The following is a 22,151-nucleotide window of genomic DNA, read 5'->3' on the forward strand; positions in this document are numbered from 1 at the left end:
TCTTGCAAAATTCATCAACCTCCGCCCACACAGATGGCCACTCTGGCACATACCCGTGCCTGTGTGCCTGTGTGCTTGTGTATATGATTATCACCCACGTGGGGCCACCATTTACATGCGGATGATGTAGGGCTACGGCTAGCAGCACGGCCTCTCCTTTGGGGGCTGCTGCCACCACATGAAGTCTGTATTTGTGGCAATTTCAGTTCTGTTCACTCCCCTCCCCTCCACCCATCATCAGCCTTAGTTGGCTAACTATCGGCATCAGCCCCACCCCCACCCACAGCCAACCCCACGCCCAGAACTGTCCCTCCGCCCTCTCATCTGGGTCCTGTCTTCCTGTATCCTCCACCTACGCTCCGCCCACTCTGCTAGCCCAAAACAAAAACAACAAAAGAATAAGAAGAAGAAGAAGTACAACGCAGCCCAACCCGATCTACTGCACTCCACTCTCAGCCACCCCACCGCATAGCATGCCACTAGCCTTGCCGATGTGCCACCACCTACCACCCACAGGCTACCACTCCGCGCCGTCCCCCCAGCACTCTCATGCATGTGGCCAGCGAAAGTTTACTGGGACTATGACCGCTTAGAATGTCTACACAAACACAGGCGCGCATATGTCTATGTATACGTATATGCATCTGTTTGTGTGTGTGTGTGTGTGTGTGCAGGAACCAGTGTCTGGAACTTGAAGCACAATTTGTGTGGCTACATAGGGCTGTGTATGTATGTGTGTGTGTGTGTGTGTGTGGCCCCAACGTTTGGATGCCCCATACAAGTGTCTGCCAGTTGAATGGCAGTGGCAGTTTTCCTCCCTCCCCCAGTCCCCAGTCCCCAGTCCCCACCCCCTCCTTTGCCCGCCCACTCTCTCTTGAACCTCTCCCTGTGGCATGTGTGGGACTCTGTATGCGTGTGCTTATCTCCGAGTCGTTGCCTTGAATGTAGGGCAGTAGTCGGCACTCGACAAATGTTGCTGTTGTTGCAGTTGTTGCAGTCGCTGTTGCAGGCGTCGGCAATGCAGACAGAGGGCAATGCATGCATGCCACTGCAGGCCCCCAGCCAGACCCAGGCAGAGGCATACACCCCACACCACACCACCCCACCCCACCCCACCACACCACAAAAAAAACAAACAAATAAACAAGCAGCCAGCACACATGGGCATAAGCGTACCCGCGCCAGTGCCAGTGCCAGTGCCAGTGCCATCCCTGGCTCCCACCAGCCACCCCACTTCAAACATCATGCATGCATAATGTGCGGCACCTTTTGATACCCTCCCGAAAAACAATGGACGGAATTAAGAATTCCGCTGGCAGTCGAAAAGCTAAACGTCGCCAGACAGTATCTGATCAAAGGATGAAAGGCTCCTTGCATCTAGTAAATACATTTAGATGCTCGGATGCTACCCATTCGTATCAGATACGAGTGGTGCCATCTCTTCAGCCATGAAATGTATCTGTGGTTCATTTCTGAGCTGCATATCTCTGAAAACTGTAACCGATATCCCTACATCATGCTCGCACACATCGTATTCGAGGAGAAACAAGCAGGCTGGACTGGACTGGACTCTGCACGTCTCCAGCCTTTGGTGTCCATCAATGGTGGCCGCTCCGTCTAAGTGCGAACTAATAGCATGCATTGTTAGAAATAATAGCATAGATTGCGATTTAATAGAGATTGTGCAAATAATCATGTACAAGTATGTATGTGGCGGTTTGAACTAAGCCGGGTCCCTAACTGGGAGCCCTAACTGGAATCGGGAATCCTTGTGTCATAGGTATAGTACTATACCTATGTGCATTTATGCTTTAGTTACGAGCAACCATACGATACGAGATTTTGTTAGGACAGACCGCGATCTCTCTCAATTTTGCACGCACTTGCCATGAGAGATGGGAAAAATGTAGAGACAAAGAGGGGAATCTGTTCCAATGTTAATTCTTCAGCGTCGTTTATTCTGACCTTGTTTTAGAAATATCTATTGGCTACAGGCTATAATGGATTGACTTTTTGGAATAACACAAACTTAACTTCATAATCTTTTAGGAAAAAGATATAGAAAAAGAAACATATTCACTTGCACAGTTAATGGCTCTTCTTGCGGCCAACTGAAACTGGTGCACTCGACATGGTTCAAGGGAACCACGCGATAAGTTCAGTTGCACTATTTTTATTTTCCTCTAACATTGAACGAGTGATAGCGAAACGAAAGAACAATGCATAGAGATTACTCGAGGGACGGGACGGGTCGGGACAGAAAAACAAACGGGGTAAAAGAGTGCCGGAGCCAGAGATAAAATTGAAGTGCAATGGCGAGCATATTCCTATAAATTCTTCAATAAGCCCCACTGTATGCCTGAATGTGCAACAAGAGCTGATGTGATTGATGTGACTGGATGGAATGGTTTCCTTTACATTCTTTGATAGGGGTACAAGTTGTTCTCACTAGTTTCTACTTGTTCTCTGATATGATCCCTAAGGCACCTGAAAGATCTATCAATTCTGGCTCTTCTGTGCAATCAATTCTGCATTTTGTGCTTATCTAGTTGGTCTTTCCCTGCTGGGGCCATCGCCCGGCCCTGTTTGGGCTGAGGTTAAAAATAAAAAATTAATGAAAAAATACTTCGAACTCAATCGAGCCCCATAAATAACGAGGCACCCGAAAGGGCAGGAACTTCTACGCCCCACGATAGAGGAAGCAGAGGCGCGGACGAAGGCATTGAAGTAGTTCAGTGAACAGTACAGTGGAAGCTCTCTCGACACGAACACAATCTGCACCGTGAATGACGTTGATTCGCTGTAATAATTTCCCATAAGAAATGGGAAAGACAGAAGGCAGACACCGAACACACCGGCACTATCTATGGGGAATTCGTCTGCAGCCGTGGACGTCCCTACGAGGGGGCTTCCACTGTAGTTGCGTATAAATAAAGAAAAACGAAGGAAACGAAGAGAAAAGAAGAAAAAGAGTCAGCGTCGTCTGTGTGTAAATAAGCCATTCAGAATTGGGTTAAAAGTTTATAGAGCAATGCAGTGATTTGTCTCTATATTTGTCTCTTTCCCTGCCGCTATCTCTCTGTCCTTTTCTCTCCCTCTACACACATATGTACAGGCCGGCGCGCGAGTGTGTGTGCGGTGCCTGTCTTCATGTCATATCAGAAGTTTGGAGTGGTTACAGTGGGTCCGAAGGCTGCGCCAGTTTCTAATGGCAAAGACAAGTCAACGTGCTTCACATGCCACATGCCACATGCCACATGCCACCTGTCACCTGACACCTAGCAGCTCCACCCTTAAAAATGCACCAAACTCACTTCCCGGTGGGTCCAACAAACAACTATTGTGGGGTGTTGGGGCCCCGAAATGCAAACAGATGCTCAAAGACAAAGAGAGATGAATGAAAGATGGATCTGGATGTGGAGAGAACGTTGAGCAAAGCGGAAGACAAGGAAGCTGCAATATTGTGGGCAAACTAACCCAGTTCCTGTTCGGGAAAGGAAGAGCAAGGAACAGGTGGAGAGCAGAAGGATAATGGAGTGAATGAAGCGCAACAGTGGGAGGAAGAGCAAACGAAGTAATGGAGAGCTTTCTATTGAAGATGAGTGGCGGGGAAGAAGCAGAAGTACGGAAGAAGTCGAGAAGAGTACCACGGATATGGGGATGTTTGAGTGGAAAAAGATGAGCAGTCCAAATGAAGAGGGAAGAGGGAAGCATCAGAAACCAGATAATATTTCTCGGCGAGAAGATTAAAGACTATTGGGAGGTGCACAACGCTCGCATCCTCTTTCGAAACTTCTAAAAAACAAAGTACATACACACATACACACATGCATACATACATCTATTGAAAATGCAAGTAATTTTTGGGCCGCAATGAAAGGGATTGAAGCAGCAACAAAAGAATGGTAGAACGAAGAAAGAAAGCAGCCCCAAAGGGAGAACAGAAAGGGAACAACAATAGGCTGATGGAAAAGCAGCGGGATGGAGCAGCAAAAAGAATGCGAAGTAGAACCCAAAACCCACCAAACTGAGGAAAATAATAACAACGTGCAAATGAAAATCTCAACAACAACACAACAGAGCGAGAGCGAGCGAGAGAGGGGAGAGGGAGAGGGAGAGAATGGCAGCGAGAGTAAGAGCAAGAGAGGCAGCTGGCTGGCGAGAGAGCTTCGTCAACAGTGGGTCAAAGACCTGTAGGAGGTCGTTTCAGTCGTTGCAGTGGCAATAGGCAACGTACAATACCATGGCGAGGCAATGTGTTTGCTATTGCTGTTGTTGTTGTCGCGACGTCGTCGATGGCGGCAGATAGCGTAAGCACAAAACACATAGGCATAGACACAGACACACACAGATAGACAGAGATAGGGAGGTAGAGACAGAAAGGCGCAGCACTATTGAATAACCAGAGACGACGTCAGCAGCGCTGCATTTGCAGACTGCAGCCAGTGTGCGAGAGACATCAAGCATAGAGAGAAGAGAGCTTGCTCTCTCAAAGCTCGCTCGCTGCTGCTCTCTTCTAATGCATGCCAGCCGCTGCTGCAGCCTCTGCCACTGCCACTGCCTCTGCTTCTGCTGCTGCTGCTTCTTCTTCCTGCACGAACGACCCAGCGACCGACCGAACGAACGAACGAACGAGCAAAAGCGAAAAACGAAATCAAGAGTGAAATGCAATCGGCTGCACATGCAGGCATTCTAGACTCGAACAAGGGGGTGGGGATGGGGATGGGGATGGGGGTGGCAGTGGTAGCGTTGTGGGGCATTGTATTATACGTAAACATGAATTTGATGATATTCCTCTTCTCACTCCTTCACTCTGTGCTTTTGTCTCTTTCACTCTCGTTGCAGACATGCCAGGCGGAGGAAAGGCAGACCTTAGCAGGATCACACAATTCAGGTGAGTGATTGAGATCCCCATCCACCCCCCATCGAAGAATTATGTAATACCTCCGCGCCAATCCACCCCCTTACCGCGCCTATCTCCAACGGTATGAAGTGTACTCCAACCACTGTGACCCCATGAGACCCACAGGTTGTCATTGGGATACACTTGCAGAGGGTACTATTACGATATGGCATCTTAGATCGGATCACTAGAAATACCTAGTATTTGTCATATATCATATTTACTATCGATATTCAAGCTTCTTCCGCCCCAAAGATCATTTTTCTTGTCTATAAAGGGATGCTGGAAGAGAGATGATCATTATCGTAATCATTTATTAAGACTGTAGATCAATGATACTTCCTTAGAGGTCTTACGATATACCTACCTGGGTACTGGACCCAGTACGTATTGCATATTAATGATTGCTTGTGTCCCTCAATCTGCCCAGATTCTATTGTATTCCTTTCATAGAAAAGGCTTAGTGAGAAAACACGTCATCATTCGCCTGTGGATGCTCACCTTTAGATTTCATAAATTAACAAACACAAACCTGATATACATTTACATGAATCTGTTAGTTAACAAATGAACTTGTAGGCCTAGATGAGTAAATCACGTTCTCATTCTTGGAATTTGAAATATGTACATCCCCAAAGTATTTTTGAAAATACTTTGCGCTCTTTGTAAATATTCAATCGGCACTTGCAGTGGTCTGTTGTATCCCTAACAATTTAGCAGAATTGTATGACCTTTCATAGGATGTTTTATTCCGATCGATATGGCTGGCTGTACCTGAAGATATACGGAGTCAAAATTGAAGTTTTCTAAAATTTTATATATTTATTTATTTATATTTTTACACTTTAGTATTTTGGTGGCATTAATTCTCAACAAAGTAAGCTTGTAATGATTCAGATAAAATATATGTATATTTCTTATATCTTATATTTTCGCCAAAACTTTAATTTAATGATTATTTAGTTAATGTTTAGTAATAAGTATAATTTTAGGCATATTTTACCTAACACAGATGCCCATCTATCACTGATAACTGATGTGTTCTTGTACTATATTCTACGGATATAAGGTATTCTCCAGCCTACCTTTTGCCCATTTTGTATGCTATGTTTTTCTTTTGTCTCAGTAGAGACAACCCTTCTCCTCTACCTACCCCCTTTTCCTTGCAGTTAGGGCATCCCTTCAGTCGGTTCCGATTGCTTCCCACTTCTCCTTCTCCCGCTACTCGTACATTTTGTTGCTTCTTTTTTGGCATATCATTTTCCTTTCGCGTTGAATGTTTTATGTGCCACAAGAGCTGCAAAACTTTTCCGCTTTTCACGTTCAACGACGACGATCGCCGCCATCCCCATCCCCCAACCCTGCCTCTACCCCATCCTGTGCCAGCCCCCCCCCGTCCATACAGCTGGTTGTCGCCGTCACTGATGTTGTTTTCCTTGTTTTTCTCCGTCTGGTCTGTCTCTCAGTCGGTTGTTGTTTGAATGTTGTTGGTGTTGTTTTCTTGCCCGACTCCATTTGCGCAACATTTTGCGGTGCACACACACACACACTCGCACACACACACACACACTGGGGGACAGAGGGGTGCATCATATGATTTGCAATTTCCATTTGCCGCTGCATGCATTGCTGCATTGCCTGGTTGCGTAACCCAAAAGTTAATGCCACATAATCATGGCTGAAGTTGCAACAAACTGCGCTGCACTGCAGCACGCTGCAGCCCGCAGTCCGCTGCTCTGCGGCGGCCGCAATGGGAAATGGGGAAATTGTTGTTGCTGTTGTCCGGGGTAGTAGGCACAACCATGACACGCCATCTTGCCGATCGTCGTAGCAGGTTTTCCAGTTTTTCTTTTTCGTCGTCTTTGTTTCTTTCTTTCTTTCTCTCTTTCGTTTTTTGCAACGTTTTTCCTGCCACTTTCTCTCTCTGGCGCACGCGACGACGCGACGGGACGATGAAGTAATCGACTGCCCCAGCACTGGTGCCCCCCTCGGCCCCTTGCCCCCTTACCAGCCCCATGCAACGGGGTAGGTGATCGTCACAAAAGTTGCGGTTGCATTTTGCAGTTGCACTTTTTTTTTTTTACCGGTGACTTAATTTTTTTTTTCGTGTGTGTACATTTGCCTCTTTGCTTTCCATGGAAAACGGGTTTCGCATTTTCCTCCATGCCATGCCATGCCATGCCTTGCCTTGCCTTGCCATGCCTTGCCATGCCATGCCATGCCATGCCAAATGGTAATGATGCTCGTTGTCGTCGCTGGTGCAGCTTTTTTCAGCCTAACGTGGATCGAGATCGAAGCCAGGCGGGGCTCTTGGCCACTTTTGGTGTGGCCCGAACGGGGCTTACAAGTTGATTACGTCTTCGTGCTACGGCTACGGGCAGGCGGTAGGCAGGCGGCATCGGTGGGTGTGCTGTGGGCGAGCGGTGTTGTGTGCGAGGCCCTAGACCTCTGCCGGGGGTATGCGATCAGCGAAAAGATACGCCTCTTATTTCATCAGCGAAACAGGAACCCGACTGGTGGACAGAGCTAGAAGGAGAGAGGAGGAGTATTATCATTCCATCCTGTATCCTAGCTGTTTCAGAAGCTAGATGGTGTTTTTAGGATAGGGATAACGATGGTATATGCAGATTCCCCCCATTTGATTCGATTTTGTAACTGTTGGACAGGTCTGGGTGAATCCTAAGATAAAACCCTTCGGAACAAGCGGCAGAGAGCTAGCGGTGAAGGGAGAGGGATAGTGCAAGCCGGACCCTGCTAAGTCACACTGGAAGAGAGAGCGATAGAGAAGAAGAGACAGGGTGAATAATATTGCGTACCTTTTCACGGAATCCTAGAATCTCTTAGAGTTCTCTCCAAGGACTAGGTGACAAGCAAGAGGGATAGACAGACATGGCTATCTATGGGATCGAATACTCTTCTTTCTTTGATATATCTTTCCAGTTGTTGTCCATAAAGTCCAGAAAAAGAAGAACTAGAGAGAACACTCCTCGGATGTAATTCCCAATAGATTAATAGATACAGATACAAATCCATACCTACAAGAACGGATACTTAAATTATGTGCCAGCATACATACTCATATGTACATATGTATATTGATGGATTAATGTCCTTTGAACGGTTTGCTATCATTTAGAGGTTAGAAGTTCCGTATAATCCATCATAGGAGCTATTCAGAAGGCAGTTTATAGATACTCGTGTATGTATGGTACATGAGGATAATGCGATTCAAATAGCACTCGAATTGGGTTATTTCTTTTCGCTCCTCAATAATTTCCAGCTGGTTTCCCATAATCGGAGCGGCACGATCGAGGAAATGAAACCCCAGCGGGGCCTATCTTCAATTCTTGCATCAATTTACGGATCGGAACCCGCGTCGCAGATCTCTCTCTCTCTCTCTATCCGTGCCTCCTCATGGCTTCCCCTGCTTCCGCTGCTTGATCTGTAATCGATGCCAGCGATGGGTGGGCAGGTGGGCAGAGAAGGAGGCGGAGGAGAGGGCGATGGTGAAAGGGGTGCAGAGCGGAGGGGGAAGTCGTTCGTGGCACTTCCTGCTTGGGCATGCAACCATTTGAAATTGATCATGCCACATGCAATAGCTTCAACTCCTGATCTCCTCCTCTCCTCTCTCCTGTCTCGTCTCCCCCTCCCCTGTGCTGTGCTCTTCTGGTTTGTAACGGTAACATTGCCTGCTAACACCATTTTCCTTTTGCTGCTGTTACGTGAGGAAAAACGAAAGTAAAACTCGCAATTTACCACTGACGATGACTTTGGTGCAACGTTGCAACGTTCGGTGTTGCTGCTGCTGCTGCTGCTGCTGCTGCTTTTGCTGTTGTTGCAATTACAACAGTTGGCATTGTTAGTTTTCATTTTCACATTATACCCTAGCCCCTAGCCGGGAAAACTGAGCACTATCCAGTGACTGCCGACTTGGTCTTGTGTGTACCAAGAAATGCATTAAAGAAGGTTCTCGATTATGGTAGAGAATGTCATGGAATACTATTGTATATTCAGATTTCACAGCTGGAATCGAATGCAGCTGGACGATCACAACAATACAACTTCAGTTTTCCAATAAATTAATCAATTTTCTATACGATTGGATTTCAAAATAGAGAAATCATTGAAGAAGAACGTACGGAAAGATCTGATAGATTAATTAAGAGAACAACTCAAAAGAAATTGCAACCATATTAATAATATTTCTCAGATATGAAGATCTTGATCCTGGCTTGATCCTTCGAAAAAAAGCATGATCATAGAACTGAATATCACGATTCATTTGATATCAAATATGGCTAGATTTTCCTTTTATTAACTCGATCTACATATGAGCAGGATCAGTGATTAGTCTGTAACATCAGAGCAGTAATTAGAGTCCCCCAAGATTCTACATGGATAACTTATGAGTTATTGTTTGTCTTGGGTGGAAGACCAGTTGATCCTTGCACCGATTAGTGATCCTCAAGAATATGGCAATCCGTGGGCAATCTCTTTAAGCGGATCCACACACTGGGGCAAGAACTATTTTCCTATATCCGTTTACAGATCCTTTATGATCCCTCATCGCTTATTTGATCATTCAGTGGATCCTTTTCTAGAGTATGCCTGGTCTCGGCTCTGAAAAAATCGTTTTTTTCCTCTTTCGTTTTTCATTTTCATTACGACGCCGCCTGATCGAATCAGTGAATGGGGAAAAACGGGATTTTCCAGCCGCAAGGCAAGAAAACTGGAATGTGGCACACACACACACACACACAAGTACAGAGGAGCACAGTGGAGCACAGTGGAACCCAGAGGGGGTTGGCTGATGGTGTCTGAACGGGGGAGGACGGGTGGGGTGGTCGGTTGGTTGGTTGGTTGGTTGGTTGGTTACACCTCACTCTGTTTCTGTTTCAGTTTCTGTTTCTGTTTCGTGGAGGTAAAGATCGCCGTCGTCTCCGACTTGTTTCTGTTTTCTGCTCTGCCCACCAGTTGGCTTCGTTCGGGTTCGGGTTCGGGTTCGGGTTCGGGTTAGGCAGTTGTTATGTCATACAAGGAAGCGAATGATGGCCAACAGCAGGAGGGTGACTGAGGAGTGAGGAGGAGGTGGTGCTGGTGCTGGTGCTGGTGCTGTTTGGACATTGGGAAATCGTTGGAACAGCAGCTGGAGATGGAGCTTGGAGCTGAGACTGGGACTGGGACTGGAGACTGGAGAAGGCTGAAGTGATTCCAAGACGTGGGTTTCGCTGTCTTTATCCTCCGCTCCCCTACTCCCCTTCCTACTATTTCTTTCGAACAAGTTTTCCTTTCGTCGACAGCATAAACTTCGTCGTGATGCTTTTCCCATTTTCATTTTCATTTTGATTTTGATTTTCTAGGTTTCCTGCTGCTTTTGGCGTTAGTGGGTAAATGTTACATAATCGCTGGGGCTCTGGCTGTGGCTCCATCTCTATGCCGTGCCCGTGCCGTGTGTCTTACCAAAATCCTCTCTCTTCCCGCTGCTTGATCTTCGTCGTCGTCGTCGTCGTCGTCGTCTTCCCTCCTTCGAATGTGAATGAACTTAGCTTCAAGTCGAACTTTGAAACGAGTCGGAGAATTCGAATTGGAAGTTTCCAGAGAGGTTAAGCTGTTTGGTGGGGTGGGGGTGGAATGGCCAAGGTGGGCGAGAATAGGGTGGCCGGGGGAGGGCTAGGATACCATTCGTTTTTTTTGTGGTTTTGATCACGTTGGCTTTCAGTTCCCCTTTATTTCTAATCGGTCTTTTGTCTTTGACCAACAATTCACTCGGGAGACCTATGGCCCCCGAGTCCCATCCCCTTGCCTACCTATGTGTATCACACCCCCACGCCTCCCCCCTCCCACCCTACCTTTTGGCCTGGCCGTGGCTGTGGATAATGGGCAAAAAGCAATTAAAATGTCAAAAGCGTGCACAAAAGGAGAAAGTGAGAAAAAAAGTGCAAAAAAAACAACAACGATTGTTAAGCCATTGCTGTTGTTGTTGTTGTTGTTGTTGTTTTCAAGTTTTATTTCATTTTTGTACATTTTGTTGGTGTTGCTTTTTGCATTTTAACAATTACATTTTTTTTTTTTTTTTTTAAATGCGAGACAGGCGAGACCCAACAACAACAACAAAATAAAGGCGGAAAAAACCGAAGAAGTAAAAATTTATACGACTATCAAAAGTGGCCATGGCCATGGGGTGACTAAAGGGATCCATCAGGAGGATATACAGATTAGAAGGAGTCGAGGAGGCCAAGCCGAAAGCCAAGAAAATGTGAGATAATGTAGAAGGAGAGACAGAGAGAGAGAGAGAGAGTGTGACTAAAAATTATTCCCTCAAATTGAATTGAATATCATTCAGGGAAATATTAAATATTAAAGAATTAAATATACGGTTTTTAAATATAAAAAAATAGTGAAATTAAATAAAATTCAGTATGAAAAATTCCTTTAAATACGGCCCATATTTTATCTAAAAATCGTACACTTTAAAACAAATATATAATGTTTAATTCGTAGTAACGAAATAATATTCGGTGTATATTTATCTAGAATATGAAATATATTTAAATACCAGGGGGCGATAAAATTTGACATATATTGAAGAGATATTCTCCACTCTCGGAGAACATCGATTGGTATTATTTTCTAGATTCAGGGATTCCCTTTTCTGTACCTACAAATACAATTGCGTACATATCTAACCCATGACGATCATGATGGGATGACGATCATTGGCATATGTACATATGCCTTTACATGACACCCAGTTAATGTGTAATAGAAACAACAATAGTTAGAGCAACACCAACACCAACACCAACGACAACGACAATAATCATAATAAACATTTGGACAACTTTCACTTGGCGCTTGAATTCAAAGCACGACAAATTCAACGACAACGATCAAAAGCTCATTGTGTGAGTAGTCCGCGGAGTGCGAGTGCGAATCAATGAGTGTGTGGGTGTCTACTACGATCCAGCAGTGAGTATGTACCATGCACAGGGTACAGAGCACAGACAATACAGACAGCCTACACCTTCGCACCACAAACGAAACGAAAGACACAACAAATACCAACCACAAAATACAAAAATACAGAAAATAAATAGTAGTAAATAAAAAATAGGAGGATAGACCAGAGTGGAGATCGTAAAAACGTTGAGTGAATCGAATAGGAATCAACTGCGAATTGAATAAGTGAATCGAATGGCTGAATATCCGAAACACGCGTTCCTCTAGATTCTAGAATTTCGGCGGGAGAATGGGTTATTCCAGGCTTGAATAACTCGCAGGATCCCACAAGCCCCAACATATACCAGTCCAGCAGTCCAACAATAACTTCAGGGTCCTCCCGCTTCACATATTCGCTGTACAAATGTCACATAAGCGAACGACTGCATTCGTTGCGAATGGCACACAACAGAGACCACGCCATGGGCGATTGTACTTGTTCTTGTTCCTTAAGCGCTGCCAGCTGTGTGTTGATATTGTACTTATGTTCCAGCTGAAGAGCATATGGAACAAGTGCACGGATGCAACTCAAATGTTGACACAATATACAATCCCCCATAGAGGGAGGTCGTTGTGATCTATTTTTCTCCGCAGTAACATAAAAGCGATCTCGAGAAACAAGAAATAAACGATGTCATTACAGATCTACTTGAACCTAATTAAATAGAATGACTCTTGGGGCGAAGTTATTTGGAAAGACACCCTAACTAGGGCGGCACTCGCCACACAGAAGGATTAACCGGAGACGGAAGTCGGAACTGAAAGAAAATGGCTGGAACGGGAAAAATACTGCATTCCTAGAACTTTTGCATATATGCCACAGCAATGTGGATGGAAGTGGAAGGAAGATTAGCCTCGAAAATAATTTCACCTTAATGCTGGCGATCAGGAGACGGATGTAGATTCCGTGCTCGAACGGCAGCTTCTTGCAGTTGGCCATGGTGGCTCCAGCACCTGGTTGCGGGAGAACTCGAGGCTCGGAGTAGGGACCGTGGACTAGACCGAGGCTGGTCACCATCGTGTAGTTTTATGTTGAGGTGGAGGTGGATTCGGCGGCTCGAGCTGCAGTCGGAAGTGGAGCGAGTCCATGGGCTGCGGATTACCGTCGCCGGCAGCGGGTGTCTGCCACATGAGGAGCAGCGATCAACTATGGCGGTGTGCCTGGAACTTGGTCACCGAAACGTACTTGCTGTGTGGGAGCTTGTGAGCAGGAAAGACATTAAGCAGCCCTGAGGAAGGACATGCATCAGGTCTAGACATGTGCTTGCCACTCGGGCGGCTTATAGCGGACCTCCTCTCGTGGCACTGCAAGATCTGTGCTGTGATCAAACGCAGAGCAACTCCAGCTGCAGCTCCGAGTCCATTTAGTGCATCCCCTCAATGCCACTGGGACGCCAGTACTGTGCCATGCCTTCAACGATAGCCCGACGATGACGATGTGCACCACCAATTTCAATGGTAAAGAAGTGGTTTAAGCGCACACGATGCCGAACATTCTGGACGCCCAGTTGAGGTCTCTCAGCCCGAAAAATGGCGTTGGCCGATCACAAACTGAAAGTACGAATTGTTGTGGAACCCATAGGCAATCACATGGCTCAGTGGTTTCAATTTTGAATGATCACTTGGGCTTGCAATGGTGCAAGGGTGCACACATGTGCCACCTTTTGACGCATTCTTTTTTCTAAACCTAAAAGAGATTTGATTCCAACAATGACTTCAATTCATCCCACACCCAAGTGTCCACTTCGAGGACTTCAAACGGGGCAACAGCCATTGTTCATCCGAATGTTACATCGCTTCAGTTATTGTAAACATATAAAGGCTCGGTTGGGCTCAATCTAGGTATCTTAAATGGCATTACAATTAGTAAATGCATCTATTGGTGGGGCTCAAAGGCCTTCTCTCCGATGCTCAAACGCGGAATTGGTTGGGAAGCTGGATAAAGTAGCAGACAAAATGCAAAACCATTTTGTGGGATTCACTTCAATTGATTTGAATAATCAATTTGGGTTCAATTGCGCTGACCTCAACAGAAGGAAGAGCTTGTTAAAAATGCTGAAAAATACATGAAAAGGTACCATGCATATCCTTGATTCCCGCCCAGCGTTGCCTTGAAGTGCGCCCAACTGCTGCCCGTCGGATCCATCCCATACCCGACGAATGCACGACTAGTTATGGTTATAGTCATAGTTGGACTGCAATTGCAACCGCAAGAAAACCGAATATGTACATAGTATGTGTCCTCCTTTGAGGGGGTTTTTAGCCAGTCCCTTCCCCGCACACGGCTCCTCATTGAAGTCTTCCATTTGGTGCTTCAACTCCAACTCGATCCGTTCGGTGATCAGGATGGGAACTGCATTTTGGATGAGAATTATGGATTATGGATTTAAGATTGAATTTGGAGTGGGAGTGGGAATGGGAATGGGAAGGGGAATGGAATGAATGTGGCGATGGCTGTGAATGTGGCTGTCAATGCCAGAGAGTCTCGCCTGTGACACACTTACGGTCTCTACGTAATCCACACACGGATTTATATATATATATCCCTTTACATATCTGTGTGTGTGTATGCATATAGCTGTGTAGGCATATGTCTGTACATCCAGGACCTGTCATGTGCAGCAGGCAGGCATTGTGAGCGTATCAATGTCCTTGGACGGGCTCGTGGCCCGTTGCGGGACGTTGAACCTTTGCTGTCGTGTCGCCTTGGAGCAGACTAACTGACGGTCCACGGGGTGGTGTGGTAGCTGGGCGCCTCTGACGGGCGACACGGTATTGGGACCTGCGCAGTAGCCGTCACGGACACGGACATGGGCACGGACATGGGCACGGGCACGGACGCGGACATGGACACGGACAGCGTTTGGCTCGGTGCGGTAGGTCAGTGCTGCTAAGCGAAAGCTCTCCGTCTCCGTTTCTGTTTCTGTTTGGTTCGGTTCAGTTCGGCTCGTCTCGGATCGGTTCTGCTCTGTTCTCTGACCTGACCTACCCCAGTCGAGTCGAGGCTGGTCGTGAGCAGCCGCTGCACCGTCACGTCACGTCACCTTGCCATGCCCCTCCATGCCCCAACTGCTGCATGCCCCCCAGCATTTCCATCCTGCATGCATTTTTCGACTGCTGCCGCTGCTGCTGCCACATCTGGGCTTCTGGCTGTGTGTGTGTGCGCCCAAGTGCAAGTTCAATCTATAAATTTGAACGGATTCTGTGCTCGGCCCCGACCCCGAACCCGCATCTGTCCTCCCTACAGGCCCCTGCATCCTGCACCCCCCAGCCAAGCAGCAGCTCCTCTCTAGCGTTCTCTCTCTCTCTCTCTCTCTCTCTCTCTCTCTCTCTGCGGTGTGTCCTTGCCAAATTGCAAAGTTCATACATCACAGGCGAGTATATGGGAGTGTACATATGTGTACGGAGGGGACTCACAGATACAAAGCTATACAATGGCTACGAATCCATTGAATATTGTTGCATCCCCATCGAACCCAATCGAAATTCGAGAATCAAAAAACGATGCGATGAAAATAGCAGACAGATTGGCATTCACCTGAATCCTGGCAATTAGGACTATGCCCCGCTCTTTGTGGAAGTAGCCAGGGAGCCGCCAGGCAGGCAGTACTGGAGTTAAATCTAAAATTACATGCTCGTAGATAGATAAAGGACTGCACTGTCATCTGAGATATCTCAACCTGCAGAGGTGGTTGGAGGTGGAGAGAGAGACTCCTCTGTAGACGGATGATATATGGCAACAAGGCCTTCCAATAATATTTGCCCACCTACTATTTAATATTTGCAACACTCAGGTGTATTTTCCAAGAACTAAACAACGACGCAATCAACAAGTTTGAGGTTGTGTGCGAACAATAATAATAATGGTAAGATACAGCGCAAATATAGAATGTAAATGCTATTCTAGCTAACCAAGAGAGTAGATAAATAGATATTTAGAGTGTTGCCCTATCTATAGACGCTCGTATATACGATGGAAACAGTGTTGCCCCATAAATGTTGACGCAATGTGAGTGTAAGGGGGTTTTTCTTCCAGAATACTTCGCTCGTCGGGGAAACTCTTTGCCCATTCGACCTTCAATGCAAATCATTTAATGTTATCCGCATTCAGTGTGACCCCATTGACGTCTCCAATGCCAGCCAGTGTTGCCCCCACACACAGAGTGGTAAATAGGCAACGAGATCAAGATCAAGAATCCAATCGAATTCAATTCTTGTGACCAGATTCTTGGGGGGGATACTCGTGCCATTTGTCTAGCCATTTGCCTAGGTCTAGGCCACAGCCATGCCCATGCTTATGCCAATAATGGTACGTGTATCTATAGCCAGAGGCTTGCCTAGCCTTTCCCCAACTGTTCTTGTTCTCTCTCTCTTTCTTTCTCTGCCTTTTTGTCTCCTAACCGATCGATTGTCTGTCTACCTGTCTGGCATTCGCTTTATAAATATCAATTTCCCACTGATCCGATCAAACAGCAGCAACAACAAAGTTCTGGCTCACCCTCCTCCCTCCTCCCTCCTCACTCCTCCTTCCTCTCTCTCTCTCTCTCTCTCTGCCAGTCTGCCGCGATTCGATGTTAAGTTCAATGTTGAAATTAGCATAAAATACCGTTAATTGCATTAGCATTAGCCCGAGTCTAGCCCGGACTCGAGCTCGAACTCGAACTCGGACTCGGACTCGCCCCCGTCTCGTCTTGGCTCCCACACCGCAACGGCGATCAATTGCGTTGTCTCTGCCACGATTACCGATCACCGCCGATCCCCAATCCCCCGGTCTCTCCCCCTCCCCCTCTGCCCCCCTCTGCTTCAGCAGCATTCAACATTCGATTGCACTTTTTATGGCGCATTCTTCGCGTATATGTCACGGAATCGGCGACAGCAGTTATCCTTGAGCATGTTGCCTCTGTCGCGCTGTTGCTGCTGTTGCAGTCGCAGCGCAGTCCAGTCGCTGCCAGCGTCTGTCTTGCTTTTCCGACATTGCATTGCGCATACGCGCCGTTGCCTTAGCCATTTCTCAGTATTTAGCCGCGGGCCCATCCATAAAAATGAAAATACGAGTAAAAATACATAAAAATAAGAATATAATAAAAAGAGATGCTCGACAATTGGTTCATCTGGGACTGGAGCTACCCTGTACAAGTGACTCGATGTTGAAGGTCACATAAGTATCCAGTATCACCAACTTTGGATACACAGATACAAAGCATGGATAGATGTTTCCAAGTCCCTTACGGGGGGCCTCTATTGGCTTCAGTTGGGAAACATTGCCTGGTCTTATATGCCATCCAATCGCTGGTAAACCTGATATATTCCGATTGGAAGGGTAGCTATTAATAGCTGATCGATCAACGATAGCTATAAAATATGATTATTGTTGTTGCTGAAGCCGCTCCAAGTGCCGTTATGCGCAGCTTTAGATAGATCTGGCTGTTTCTTTATACATATAAAACATTTATATGGTATGGTATGTGGTAGATATTGACTGCTGCTCGGAGGCGGCTTAGCCCTGACCATAGAACGGCTACAGACAGAAGATTGTGTTCAGGGTTGGCAGTGGAAGATGTTGAAAATACACTCAGAGAAAAAGGGCATGGAAAACGAACCACAATCACATATTTTGTAATTTAATATCACGGTTTTTAAATACAATAAATAGTCATTTAAAAATACATAAATTGATTAGAAAGTCTTTTTAAGTCCTTCCATATTTAATTGAAATAAAAACCAACATTTTTAAATAAACAGAATATATATTTGTGCATTTGTACGAAATATGTCTAATCTAAATATGAAACATATTTATTTTAGAAATTAAGTATAAAACTTAAATCAAATATGTTTATACGAATGTTAAAATTTAAGTGAAACACACACTATTTTTACAATTTCCACTCTCTTTGGGTTAGAATTTTTCGGTCTACCATCTTAGGGCTTTTTTCCATGGACTCTGTTCTGCGAAGATCCAGGGGGAGACGAGAAAATTGAAAATAGGATGAGGAACGACCAAACCCATGATGGCAGGAAAAGAATTGATAGCGGAAGGATCCGACGGAGTGGAGTGGAGTGGAGCGGTGCCGAGTGCCAAAGCGAGAAGAAATCAGCAGCGTACACATAGAGAGCAGTGGAGAAAGGAGCGTGAAGGGGGAAGAGTGAGGAGTGTGGAGAGTGGAAGCGTGCGTAGAGATAGCTGGGCAAATACAAGTAAAATATTTGACCCAGTTTCCAGACGGTGTCTCTGTGTTCGTACTTGTGTGCCTGTAGTTGTATACTAAATAATTTGTTGCTGTTATTTTCCTCTATCGCCGAAAAATATGTATTATTAATTCGTAAGGGCGTGCGTGTGTGTGTGTGCGTCAGTGTGTATGTGCCGTACCCTCCACCGATCGAGCGTATCAGCTGTGGGCAGGCAATTGATCATCCGCGGCGGTGCAGAGCATTTCCGCTTCGTCTTCGCCCTCTCTCCCACTCTCCCACTCTCTTTCTCTTTCTCTGTTGATGTTTTATGCCGGGTGCGAAGAACATGAACAAACACACACACACACACACACACACGCGCAACCGGCAAAAGCAAACAAATTGTTCGTTCACCAAAAAAAAAGAAATAATTTTTTGTTTAAACTTTTTTTTTTCGGTTAGAAAAAGAACTCGAAACACCGATGACTGCCGATAAGATAAAGCCACTCACTACAACAGCACCAAAAATAGGAAAAATATTTAAAAAAAACTAGGAAAGAAATTTTCGGGAAAAAGTTTAAAAAACCACACTCACACACACACACACACACACACAGGCGGACACATGCATAAACACACTTTTTTCTTCTATTTCGAAACGCTGGCGACCTACTTGTTTGATATGTGGGGGCGTGGACACATAGAGGGGGACACACTGCTTGGGGTGGGGGGTAGGAGGATGTGGGGAGTGCTGCCGAAACAGCCGTGTGCTGCTTTCGGCATTTTTCTGTTATTCATTGTTAAAAAAAAAAAAAGAAAACAACACAAGAAATAAACCGAAAAAAATGATTGTAAACAAAAATAAACCTTCAACTTGATACGCGTCCAGGGATGTGTTGAAGGTGTCCCCGATAGAGAGACAGATAAAGACGGCGAGAGAGAGGGAGAGAGAGATGTATGTGTGTATGTGTGTGTGTGTAGATAGAGATATGAGGCAAGCAGCTGTGTGCGTGGAACTATCGGCCGACCAAGGCGAGGGCACAACAGCCACCGATACAGATGCAGATACAGATACAGATACAGACCCCGAAAGATCTCTCAATGTCTCATACACCTTTCCACAATTAAGGGGCAGTCGCGGGTGGGGCCGGGGGCGGGGGACACACGATATATAGGTCACCAGCGAACAAAAATAGTGATCGTGGGGTGGCAAGAGAGAGACTGCTGGCGGTAATTAGCGCCTAGAAGACCAAAGAATAGTCCCAGGAAAACATCGAAGTGGAAATCAATCATGAAACGTGTCTAGATTTAGCTACTCTAAAGATCTTCAACTGTCCTCTTCTCTCCAATCATCGAGAATTTTCTTTCGAGAATCATAGATACAGATTACACCCATCCCATCGTTGGGTTCGTTGGCAGACCATTCATCGGTCATACAGGGAAATGCTTCCTCTAGAAAACCCAGAAAACCATTCCAGAAAACCCCCAACATTGAAGACGTAGTAGGTCCTAGATGATTAATGGATTCTTATACAAAACATTGAATGGATTCCAACTCTACACAGGACCTTCCATTAGATAAAGATACGTATCTTTAAATATGTAGAACATATACGTTTCTTTCTCTACTCTTCATACAGTATGTTCTTCTCGAAATGATCTATGCCTCAATACTGTCCTCCCATCAAACTCTTCTGTTTTCTCGCTCGTTCCATTCCAAATCTTGTCTCCACCTTTGTCCTTTAACCTTTTCCTTGCTCTTTCCTGCATGCCCTATTCCCCTCCACTATCTGCTGGGCTTGCCACTCTCACCATCCTTGAACCCCCATCTGTGCCTCGAACCAAAAGGTTCTCTTCGGGCTGTCCCCAAATCTGATCTCTTTCCCCTACATACATCTCTTGCCCTACATATCCGCCAATCGCTTGCCTCCCAGCCACAAAATGTGGAGCAGACAACAATTTTGTCATCCAGCAGCACCGGCAGCAGCAGCAAAGAAAACCCACACATATTTTCAAGTTCTTGGCCCAGCGCCCGTCGCCCATCAACTGGCGACGGGAAAGGGCAGTGGGTGGGGGTGGGGGTGGGGAGTAGTGAAAAATATTGATGCTCACTCAAATTGTTGTTGCTGCCTAAAATCGATCCCTGGGCGATTGTTGCTGTTGCCGTTGCCGTTGCCGTTGCCGTTGCCTGTCATTCATTGTCGACGCAACTGTCAAAATTGACCCAAAAAGCAGCCGAAAGAATAAAAAATGATGACTAAAATCCGAAAAACGAAATGAGAATTTGAAAAAGCGCAGCAGAGCAAGGGCCAGAGGGGTCGTTGAGGAAATTCGAGCAGCCCTGTTGCTCCCCCCGTCCCCCCTCCACGCTTGGGGGAAATCCGAGATAACGGTGTGCATTTAGTCCCACATCGAAAAGAAAAGAATAGAACAGAACAGAACAAAACACTTCACTTGACCGACAAATGCTCACCCAAATGGGAAATTGAAATGGAAGAATGGATGGTCTGTGGACTATATAGAATATCTGTATTATGCAACACTAGTCGTATCAGCCCCAACGAAGCCACAACGAATCGAAACTGGAACAAGCCATCGAACTTGCTATACTTTGGGCATATTTGCGGCGAAGCCTCGTGATTATGCCATCGATAAGTCGATAACTTCAGAGTATGCTCAATCGACTATCGATTGGATTGGCATCGTTTGTGTGTACTTCTTCAAAGCGTTCATCGTTTGATAATTTGTATCCCGATTCGATTGTTATCCAGATATATCCAGATATGAATGTTCCATAGCATAAGTCCGTTAATCGATTATTTTAGTGGATCCTATGGTTCTTAAGAGACTAAAATCTAACAAAAACCTGTATAAAAATGCTAGACTAATTTATTATTTCATTATCAATTCAATATCTGATGACACAATATCGATATTCTTTCCAATTTCAGTTCTAAGAGGGAATGACGCGGGCATTTCTTTTGCAGCGTTGGACTTTCGTTTTATAAGGTAAGTGCCATGGGTCACGGGTCACGCGTCACGCGTGCCGTCACGATTCCAGTAGGTGAGAATTGATACGGACTAGATTTATGGTTAGGTTACCCTTCCATCGCCCCCACCCACTCCACAGGTGTACCAGTGGGGGGGGTGGGGCTGTGGGCTCGCGCCAAGTTCGAGCCGCTTCTGGGCGCCCCTACAGATGCACCAAAAAGTTCGAATATGTATTATGTGCTTATGTATATGTGTATGTATGTGAAATGTGAAATATATGATGTGTGTATGGGTGACCCAGAAACATAATGCCAGTAAAACAGAAAAAAACAACAGCAACAACAACAGATTGTCAGCATTTTGCACTTTTCCGGACAGACTTCTCCATATCTCTCTTCCTCTTGCTCTGTCACTGTTTCTTTCTCTCGTTCTCGCTTCTTTTGGGCTTCTCATGAACTTCTCTGTTCTCTGGTCTCTGCTCTCTGTGCTCTGCTCTCTGCTGCTCTGCTGCTCTGCTGCTCTCTTTTCTGTTCACTTGACATTCGATTCGACAATATGTTTGGCCACATAAAAAATCCACAGAAACAAAATAAATAAAAAATACCCATAAAAATATAATAAAAACAAAAAACAAATAAATATGAAATTAAAACAATATTTTTTGGCCCCAATTTGGTCGTTGTTGTTGGCTTTTTCTACCACATTCTGCCAAATGCAACGACAACAAGAAAATAACCGCTCTACAGCCCTGCCTAGCCTTGTCTCTGTCTTCCTCTATCCGCATCTCTCTCCCACTTACCACTTACCACTCCCCTCCTCCCTCCTCCCTCCTACCTCCCCCACTCTTACGTCTGTTGCAATGGTGGCGTATACGTAATCTTGTTGTTTGCTTCAGCGTTCAGCCTGCCGTTGGGGTTTTATGCAAATGGCGTTCAAGGATTTTTGTGTGAAAGTTGTTGAACCTCACGACTGGCAATTAGAGTATAACTTGTCTCTACACACACACACACACACACACACACACACACACACACACACACGTACGCCACATATTTATGTGTGCACTCAATGCATAGATGTATTGCAA

The sequence above is a fragment of the Drosophila miranda genome, chromosome XL, assembly GCF_003369915.1.
Source record: "Drosophila miranda strain MSH22 chromosome XL, D.miranda_PacBio2.1, whole genome shotgun sequence".
Classification (NCBI taxonomy): domain Eukaryota; kingdom Metazoa; phylum Arthropoda; class Insecta; order Diptera; family Drosophilidae; genus Drosophila; species Drosophila miranda.